This window comes from Colobus angolensis, unplaced genomic scaffold, assembly GCF_000951035.1.
Source record: "Colobus angolensis palliatus isolate OR3802 unplaced genomic scaffold, Cang.pa_1.0 Scaffold23, whole genome shotgun sequence".
NCBI lineage: Eukaryota > Metazoa > Chordata > Mammalia > Primates > Cercopithecidae > Colobus > Colobus angolensis.
The window spans coordinates 3,578,869-3,590,164 of record NW_012115488.1 but is presented as its reverse complement, the minus strand read 5'-3'; positions in this window follow the sequence as shown (position 1 = coordinate 3,590,164).

The following is an 11,296-nucleotide window of genomic DNA, read 5'->3' as shown; positions in this document are numbered from 1 at the left end:
CTGGCCAGACTTTGTAAATGCAATATTGATCCACTATGTCTTTTATACTTTCTCATATTTTATGGCACTTTGTGGACATTCAGGAAGATATTTGTCAATTTATTTATTTATTTAATTAGTTCCTTGTATTTTCTCTGCTCTCACATAATGCAACAACTTCTGGCCAGACGTTGTAAATGCAATATTGATCCACTATGTCTTTTATACTTTCTCATATTTTATGGCACTTTGTGGACATTCAGGAAGATATTTGTGACTTTATTATCCATATTATATATTGAATTTCTCATTTTGATGGTAATATTTGAAATTTCCAATAGCTATTTTTAAATTCTTTATTCCTTCATTTTTAATATTCTATTTTTATGTTAACTGACATAATATACTTTACAATCAATGTAGTAGGCTCCTCCAGTGCCAGAGTGAGGAGGATGTTAAAACATTCACATTAAAAATCCTCACACGTAGTTCGTTCCACATCTTTAAAGAAAGTGGCCCAGTTTTATACCTCAGAGCACACACTGGGCTGTCAGTGGCTCTGCAGCTGAATGGAGAAGGGAGACGTGGAGGAGGACTTTCAGTTCATTTTTATTTGATGTGTTTCAGTTATCATTGACAAATTTAGTACTTGCCAACTTTGATTCTAGAACATTTCTGGGTTTCCACTAGTAAACAGACTTGCAATGAAGTGGCTGATTCCTCCTGAAGATATTCTGGTCTATGGTTTTCTCTGATCCTTTTTATAATCTTCTAACTTTCAGTGAATTTGAAAGTCGTATTTCCCAAAGACCCTCTTCTACTGCATTATTTGTTGTTTTGGGACTGCTCTAAGTTGTTTGTTTGTTTGTTTGTTTTTTGAGACGGAGTCTCACTTTGTCTCCCAGGCTGGAGTGCAGTGGTGCGATCTCGGTTCATTGCAACCTCTGCCTCCTGGGTTCCAGAGATTCTCCTGCCTCAGCTTCCCGAGGAGCTGGGACCACAGGCGCGAGCCACCACTCCCGGCGAATTTTTGTATTTTTTAGTGGAGATCGGGTTTCACCATATTGGCCAGGCTGGTCTGAAGGGCCTGACCTCGTGATCTGCCCACCTCGGCCTCCCAAAGAGTTAGGATTACACGCCCACCATGCCAGGCCTGGACTGCTCTAAGTTTTACTCAATCCACCCAAAACACAAGACACACTAATTTCAAAAATACATTTTCTAATTTGCATATTGAAGAGAACCCATTAAAAATACAAGTATATACATAAACATAGCTTACACTGATACATATTCCACATGAAGGAGATTTTATTCTAGATTTATTCTCTTATATTTCTTGTGTTTCTATACATAGTATTAAATTATTCCAATGCCAAATTTACCACTTCTGGCATCAATACTAAAATACTAATATATAAGTTAACACAGTTTGTTCATCAGACTTATCTTCTATACAGTAGTCTCCATTTATTCATGGTTTTACTTTCCATGATTTCAGTTACTCACAGTCAACTGCTGTCTTAAAATGTTAAATAGAAAATTCTAGAAAAAAATCCATAACTTGTGCAATTCTAAGTAACATGGTGAAATCTCATACCAACATACTTTGTCCAGCCTGGGGGCTGTGGTGAATCATATCTTCATTCAACATATCCACCCATTAGCTATGTGTATCATCTGCTGCTCCCGACATTTAGCTATAGACATCATCGTGGCTTGGTGATCCAGAATTATCCAAAGCAAATGATCCTTCTTCTGACATATTGTCAGAAGGTCAATAGTACCTTAACACTACATCACAATGCCTAAGTCATTTACCTCACTTCATCTCATCACGTAGATATTTTATCATATCATATAATCACAAGATGAAGGGGAAGTACAGTACAATGAGATAGTTTAAGAGAGACCACAGTCACATAACTTTTATTAAATTGTTATAATTGTTCTATAAGTTGTATCTCTTACTGTGCCTAGTTTATAAATTATTTATTATAAAATGTTTAATATTTATTATAAATTATTTATTTATTATTGTTATGTATGTATAAGAAAAACATACATATAGAATTTAGTCCTATCTTCGGTTTTGGACATCTATTGTGTGTCTTCGAATATCTCTCCTGCAGATAAGGTGGAACTACTATAGCTCTGATATCTTTTATACATGGACCAGGTACAATAATTCAGGGGTGAAACATAGTCAAATAATTTATGTGAAACAATATCTGATATCACTTATGCAAAAGTAATTTTCTAGAGTTAAAGGAATATCTGTATGCATGTGTGTGTATATACACATATATTTTAATTAGAAAAGGGTTCTTACTGTGTAGACCAGGCTGGTCTTAAACTTCTGGGCTCAAGGGATTCTTACACTCCATCCTACCATGTAGCTGAGACAATAGGAGGGCATTGCTGGGCCCAGCAACTCTATATGTATTTTTTGAGTGTAGTGTAGAAAATACAGAAGTTACTCATTCTACATTATCTTCACTAATGATAATATCCAGCACTGCTTATTTTTCAAGCCTAGTAAATATGGGTTCACTTTAACTCTTTTTATGTAAACTTTCTGTTATGGGTTGAATTTTGTCGCTGACCACTCATATGTGTGTTGAATCCCTAAATCCCAGTACCTCAGTATGTGACTGTAATTGGAGATAGGGCCTTTACAGTAATGATTACATTAAAATGAGGTAATTAGAAGGGCCCTTATTCAATCTGGCTGCTATCCCTCTAAAAAGGGGAAATTAAGACACTCAAGAGAAACCAGAGGCACTTACACTTGCACACAGAAAGGTGATTATGTAAGCATGCAGCAAGAAGGGGGCCATGTGCAAGCCAAGAAGAAAACCCTCAGAAGAAACCAAACCTACAACATTTTGATTTTAAACTGTGAGAAAATAAATTTATGCTGTTTAAGCCATACCATCTGTGCTATATTTATGGCAGCCCTAGAAAACTAAAATACTTGCTTAAGATCAGTTTATTAAAAAAAAAAAAAAAAAAAACCTAGCTAATAGAAAACAAATTACCAAATAAACAATTTACCAAATAACATGTTCAAAAAGAATCACCAAAATATTTTGCCAAAAATTTAGTTTCCAATTATTATTTGGCTGATAAGTTTGACAACAATTCGTTAAGCCAGGCTTAACAAGTTTAAGCAGTTTTAGACATTGAGGCTTAAAAGTTAGAGCAAATTTGGGGTCATTTTTAAAAACAAATAAAATAACAAAAATAAAAATAGAAAGGATGTCAGTATGTTACAGACAGGAGGGCACACTTCATATTTATCACCTGGCAAACTAGAGAAAAGTTGCATCAAACTGTTTTATGCATCTGTGAAGTGCTAAAGTCATCTGCTATCATCAGCACTAATAATGATGGGGATAACAATAATAATCTGCTACATTTACGTGATAGTTTTTACTTTGGGAAAAGATTCTCAAATACATCTCCTCATTTTGTTCTTATAATGACTCTTTGAGAAACTAACGTAAATGTTTTACAAGTCTCATTTTATGAAAGAGAAAATTAGAGTACAAAGAAGATACTGACCTGACAATATCATGTAACTGGAGCTAGACTTCTACTTCAGGTTTTTAAAATGCTTTTAAATCAATAGAGTTCATGATTTGCAATGTTTTCCTAAATTCTATAAAAACACACTTAGAACCATAAATTTTCATTAACCATAACAAACAACTGGTAAGCGAGCATGTGTTAAACAATTGAAATATTAGAAAGAAAGATACGTCTCTGATGAGCAAGGCAAAAGGGAATGTAAGTCAAAAGATATCTAAAGACTCTATAGCTTCTGGAATAACAAATTGGTGGCTTCCTTATTTTTCATTCATTGTTTCAGAAAGCATTTGACTTTTGATACTATCACCACTGTAAAATATAATAGTAGCAATAAATGAATCTCCATGTTGTCCAAAAAAAAAAAAAAAAAGTTAGTAAATACTTTGACTAAAGTCAAAGAGTCAATAAATAAGATTCCCAAAATCCAATGAAGCTCTTTCATTTTGGATTAGAAGGGCTGTACTACCACATGTGCCTTCATGGTAAAAATCACAAATGATACAAAGCTTTCTAAAATTTCAGAGTACAAAGCAATATCTTTTCTGTGGTTATTAGATTAGATTTACTGAAAGATGGACTATATCGTATAAGATGAAGAAGAATTCATATTTTATTAGAGCAAAGACATAGGAAGAGCATCACAAAGTTTGTTTGAGGAATGGCAATCCATTCATCTTCTTTGAAATATATTACATAAATAAAGAGCTTCTGGAATAATCACATACTAGAACCTGATTATGGCAAGCATTTTCTACAAGTCTAAAATTTGGAACAAATGTATTAGAAAATGGAAAGCCAATAAAGCTTGTATTATTTAATATTCTTTTAATTATAAAAAGATACTTAGGTTGAGCATCCCCAGTACAAAAATTTGAAACCTAAAATGCTCCAAAATCCAAAGGTTTTTGAGCATCAACATAATGCCACAAGTGGAGAATTCCACACACAAGTACTTAACAAAAACTTCATCACTGACACACAATTATTAAAAACAATGTGTAAAATCACCTTCGGGCTATGTGTATAAGGTGTGTAGGAAACATAAATGAATTTCATGTTTAGACTTAGGCCTCATCCCTAAGATATCTCGTTATATATATTCAAGTATTCCAAAATTTGGAAAAAAAATCAAAATCCAAAGCACTTCTCATCCCAATAATTTTGGATATGAGATAGTTAGCTTGTACCAATTCTACTTGGGGCAGAAGAACCTGAGGGGAATTTGGGTACAAAGCCCAATAAGATTTAAAAGTTGGTGTATTATGATGTTGTTAACCAAAATACATAAGCTAGAAGAAACTGATGTGCTGTGGAAAGGTAAAGTGGTTCTGTATGTCACAAATATCTTTTATATAAAAGATATAAATTAGCCTTTTTGGTAACATTATCCAATTGTGCTACTTGGAATACTGGGTAATTAAATAAAAAATCAAATTACATTATTGTAATTGGGTCAAGAAATCCGTTTTTGAGAGGGGAAAATCGAGTTTTAAAAATTATCTTAGAAAATAGATGAATGGGGTAGGGGAGAGAGAGAAAGAACACTCTCAAGGAACAATGGAGATTCCATACTATTTCCCATAAATCATTTTTCTTTTAACTACATTATTTTACTTGTATTGCCTGTGTGACTATGGGATATTGTAGGAAGATTATAATGTATTATTAGTGAAAGCACTTGGCTTTTTGAAGGGATGAGGGCACCCAATAGCAGATTATAAAAAATGAGAAAGTTTCCTTCACAATGATATAAGCCTCAGAATGAAAATTCCTAGATTACCAACAAATCACACTAATTTCTAGTTTCAAAAACCTAAGAGGAATATGAAATATCTACATATTTGTAAGAAAATAAAGAATACATTCCAATAAGCAAAAATTGGTATGGCGATGTTTGTAGAATTTACAATGCCACAAAAAATATAGACATTGCTTAACACTTTTATTTCAGTATGTAAAAGTTAACATAATTATTTTAACATAAAGCCAAGAATTGTGTTATTTTATTTTTCCATAATATTAATGTTAGTTTAAATTTTTATTACATATTTTCTTGGCAGCATAATGATCATTTTACAAGCCCTCTTGCTGTTTCTTCTTCACATCAAACTCATTCTGGCCCATGGCCATTCTATTTGCTTTTATTTATTCTCGGACTATCCTGATCTAGATCTTTACATTATTACTGCTCTGCACCTTTCCAATCTCTGTTAGAATACGAGTGCTTCAGGGAACTTGTCCATGGTCACTTTATCTAAATAATACCCACCCATCATTCATTCTTGCTCTCATTTTTCTTCCAGGCATTCGTAGCTGCTCAGTGTTAGTTTTCCCTCACTGAAAAGACACGTTCCAATGGAACAGGAATTTTTCTTCAGAAGCCTGGAGATAGAGTTCATGATCCACTTCTCCTGTGTTGTGCCTAATCTTTCCATTGTCCATTGGTTCGTCTGGCACTGTTTGGCACAAAGAGAGTCACCAGCCACCTGTTTTCTAAATGAATGAATTAAAGAATGAGGCAGTTTTTGCCAAACAATGTTTAATGCAAATCTTCTTATTCTTGCGTTCCGATATCTGTTATTCTTGCTACGTTTCTTTATTGTTAAAATATGCTGTGGGCTGTCAGAATGAACTTCCAGTGGCAAACTCAGGTGGTCAAAGTTCAAACAGAACTAGGTGGCCATCATTGCATGAAGGAACAGCCGCACACTCTTGTGTTCTCTGAAAGATGTTGTAAAAGTATCACAACACCTACCTGCCTACAGTCAAGCCAAACTACTTTCTGTTGTGGGTACCAAGATAAACTATGGCCAGTAATCATCTACCCACCAGCAGTTTGAAATAAATATCTGACAGAAACTTCTGGTTTTGGACTTGGAAAGCAAACAGAGCTCACATGCCCAGCCAATCAGGGTTCAGCTGTGTCAATCAGTCAGGGATCCGTTGCATTGACCAATCAGAACTTAGCTTCACTGGCCAATCAGAAATGATCTTTCATCCTTAATCTGCATAAGCAAACTTGGTTGGGAACCTGGGGTGGGGGGTGCTGTTGTTCTATAAAATCATAACCCTCTCTGTGTGCTCTGCAACACACTTTCATTTAACCCAAGGTGGTGGTGTGTCCTGGGTTTTCAGACTGGACTGTTCACTGGAAAAAATTATTTTTCCTTTAAAGCTCCTTTCAGAGACATTTTGTTCACACCCTCAGTTTTGATTCCATTTTCAGTCTTCTTCGGTTTGTATAACCTTCCAATCAATCATCAGTTTTTACTTTTTCTTTTTCTTATTTTTTTTCTTTTGCATTAGTAGTACATCATCACTGTCTTTCCAACTTGCATTTGCCAATTAAAACACTGTTTACTTCATACCTATACTGTAAAATCAACCTCTTAGGCAATATTGCACATTAATAATTACACCATGCATATAACTCTAATTGCTTATAAAATGGACATCAACTTGTTATTCTCACACTTTGATCTTGTTCTAAATTATTTTTCTCACACTATTTCCTACTGCTACTTACCACCCCTTATTATTTCTTTAGTAATTGCTGGGCTTGCAATATCTCATTTTTATGTGTTTTAGTTTTCTTTCACTGTACATGAGCCATTTTTTCTTTTTAATTTCATCTGTTATTCTTCAATACTTAATTTATAATGCGCCTCCATTTATTTCTTTTCTGATTCACTCCATTTTCCAATATTCTCTCTTGAAATTTAATGTTTTATATCAGATAATATCTTACAAATGTAGATTATGATAGAACATAGTTTTGCTGATTGATTAGTATTTTCCTCACTCTAAATTATTACCCTTACAACTTAGAGACATAAGTGCATGCATAGAAACTTACTGTAAAACTTGGTCTCTGTGATGAAATAGTTTAATTATATACATATTCCTAGAGGGATAAGGCCTAATGTTGTGTTTTGAAACACACAAGCTTCCTAAAGTTAGCAACAGTATGTAATTTTAAATACAATTTTCTGAAATAGTGAAAAATATGGTATAGGAATGTTTATAAAAGATTCCTTTATTGTGTAGTAAGTAATAATTTGTCAAGCATAGACAGTAAGACTAATGAAGAGAATAACCAAATAGAGAGACAAATGGGTCTGTATACGTTGTAAATATCTTTGTTCTAGGTAATTTAAAAGGAAATGTATTAAAGGATAGAGTAAACTAAGAAAGTGGGAGATTAATGCTTTCTGCCTGAATGCTTATTTGGCTAGAACAGATATTCAATTTACATCGAGGTAAGGCCATTGCTGTCAAATTTTGGTCTAGATGGTTTCACAATGGGTGTTACTAGGTTTTAAGTATTCTAGAATAATTGATTTTTTAAAACCTATTACAAGATTCTAATGAGCAGAGTTACAGCAGTCCAAACAAGTTGGCTAAAAAAAGAAATAAATTAGACTAAAAGTAAAGATAGGTGAAATTGATTTGGAGAATGCAGATTCTAAAGCTGATATTGGCTTTGTTTTTGATGTTAGAGTAACTAAGTCTTGGTTGTAGTGATTAACCTAAAATCAACGTATTTCTTAGGAATATTGAATGAGTATAATCAAAATCATAAGTGAGTAACAAACAGTCACATGGGTTCCAATGCCACCAAGATATAACAGATCAACAACAATCAGAGTTTTTACCACAATCATATGTGATTACTTATCCTTTTGAAGTTTAGAATTCAGAATTCTGATAGTAAAGAAATTCTAAAAAGAAATATGATTAATTTTTAAAAATATGTAATAGCTGCTGTATTATTTTTATATCATTCTTAAAAAAGATAAAATCACAAGAGCTAGTCAACTTCAATGAAATACTAGAATAAATAAAATGTTATAAACTATCAAAAAAATCAAGAGTGTTGGAAATGATGATTTCTTTGCATCTATTCAGCTATATAGGCAAGATACTTTAACAGATTCTGAAGAGGTTGATTTAACTATCAAAACTAAATACAGATTGAGCACCTTTAAACTGGAAATCCAAAATTTGAAATTCTCCAAAATTTGAAACATTTTGAATGTCAACATGATGGCACAGGTAGAAAATTCTACATCTGATACCCTTGGTTTCTGATGATTTGATGTACAAAACCTTGTTCATGCATAAAGTCATTAAAAATATTGTACAAAATTACCTTCGGGCTATGTATATAAAGTGTATATAAAACATAAATGAATTTCTTCTTTAGACTTGGTCTTTATCTCATTTTGTATATGCAAATATTCCAAAATATAACAAAATCCAAAATGCTTCTAGTCCCAAACATTTTGGATAAATGATACTCAACCTGTATAATTTGTATTCACTTTTGAAATGGGCTTTCACTTTAATTTTGAAAATGACTAAGACATTCAGGAAAACATGGCTTTTGCAATTTGTCGACCGAACTGTGGAGTGATTATCTTATTGCTCACTTCCCCCCACCGCAACCACACTTCTCCTTGTCCGTGTAGAGGAACTACAAAATCTGGTTAGTATCTGATGTATTCTGAGTGGAGATAACATATTGTAGTATTTTGACCTTTTCAATATTCTACACTTTAATTGGCTGTCCATTCTATATCCTCCCTACAGGTTAGTGGGACAGAAAGCAAGGGAAAAATGCAATGAGTAGCCAATCAAATCACAGAACATTGAAAAGGTCAAAGCTGTATAGTGGAAGACTGTAATCGACAGAATGTATGAGACATTAAAATTCTACCACTTCATTCTTATGGCAAATACTATAATGAAACAGAAAATGGCACTATATAAATCTGTTCGTATGACAATCATTGTTCTGAGAACTGAGAACATAATTTAACACATTCCAATTATAATTTTAAAAATTGCATTATTTTGGCATCCTACAGATTTTGTAGTGTAGTTAAATTACACACTGTCAGCAGAACTAGTTGTCTAACAGTATATATTCAGTCTAACACAGAATGACATATTAATATTACATTAAATGGCTCTACACTTATAAAAATCTAAAGAGACATCCCTAAAATAAAGAACTAAAGAATACTTTTTCTCTTACACAGGACTCACTAAACTTACTTGAAGAACTTATGGAAATCATTTTTTTTGTTTTAAAAGAGAGAAGTAATATGAAAGAGTATTTTTCCATTTAGACAAAACCAATCTTAATCGATGTTTTTTAAAAAAGACTCAGTAGTCCCTAAAATAAAGCTATACAGCCTGAAGCAAGAAATATATTTGGCATCTGGTTCTTAGATAATAATTAAAGAAGACAGGTTCAGTCAGAGGATTGGCCTAGAAGCCACAATTTAAGTGTCACTTCATAGAGTCAATATTCCCTTGACCACTCACATCTAGAGGAGATCAACTGAAAAAGAGAGAGTGGGGGGCAGGGGGAAAGACTTACAGGATTTCAACAAATGATATTGTAATGAATGTTGGCATAATTCAGATGGAATGAAAAGCTTACAATGAATTATTACAGAACAAGATATTTTAATACCCATATTTGCTGTCAAATTTTTTAAAAGATCATGCTTATACATAGCCATTAATATTAATTACAGTTGGTGTATAATTGCCTATAGAAAGGAATCAATGTGTTTATAATTTGTTTTCAGCTGTTATTTTATTTACATTTTTAATAAGTTTGAGAGTAAGAGGTTTTGGAAGAAAAATGAAAAGCTACATATGTACATTTTAAATTTCCTACCAATGCCTTTTTATTTTAACTCTATAGATCAATGAAGAAGTCCAGAAATTCTTTCCCCTTTTTAGGAATATAGAAGAGTTGCTTCCAAACTTTTAGTCTCTTAACCAGAATTATATCAGAATTTGTATTAAAAGTCTTTCAGCTCAACTTTAAGTAGGAAATGCACATGTGAATTTAAAAAAAAATTAGGCACCAGCATTTCCCTCCATGAGCAAACAGGTATAAATTACTATCAGATTTTTCAGATATTGAATATGCCTAACTTAAATAAGCCTTATTTTCTAATAATACTAACTGTATTCTTTTCTTTTTAATTTTGGCAATCACAAAGTGGGTCTGCATTGAAATGTACTTAGCTTTTGGGATACTGTTTCCACTGATTTCAGAGTTCTGGGAAACTCAGTCAATTTTTATTTATCTTATGATTGCTGAGCATTGTTTAAGATTGTACCCATTACCTATTGCATTTACAGATGTCTAAGTACAAGCAAAGCAGTGGCAGTTGCACATTGCCCTGACTTTGGAGAAAGGAAATTTTGTGTTAGTGTCATCCTCTGTCCTCCTGAGCAGCAGTAGTTTTTGGAGTAATACTTTGAGTTTACTTTTGTGGCTTTGGCAATATATTAGTGTACACATTCTATAACCCTTCTTCATGAAATCCAAATAATTTGTTTATTTCGTATCTGATTTGTTTTTCTAAGACCAGCCGAGCGGGCACAAAAGAACCAGCGGGTAGGCAAGTGTAGGAGCAAAACTGCAGATTTATTTTGGTCACCTAAGGTGTGGGGAAGAGGTCTGCCGGCCTCCGGCAAAGGAGGCCGGCAGAGTCCCCCGGTGGGGCTCTTGGACGGAATTCCTGCTGTCCCGACATCCCAACAGGAGTGAGGACTCAGGAAGGCCGTGTGGCTCACTGGCAGAGAGCGGCTTTTCTAGGAGTGGGAGGGCAATAGGCGGGGAACGGGCATGTCGGGGGGCTTTCCGCAGGTGTGACCAGGTAAATCTTGGTCTCTTTGGATTGACGTCACCTGG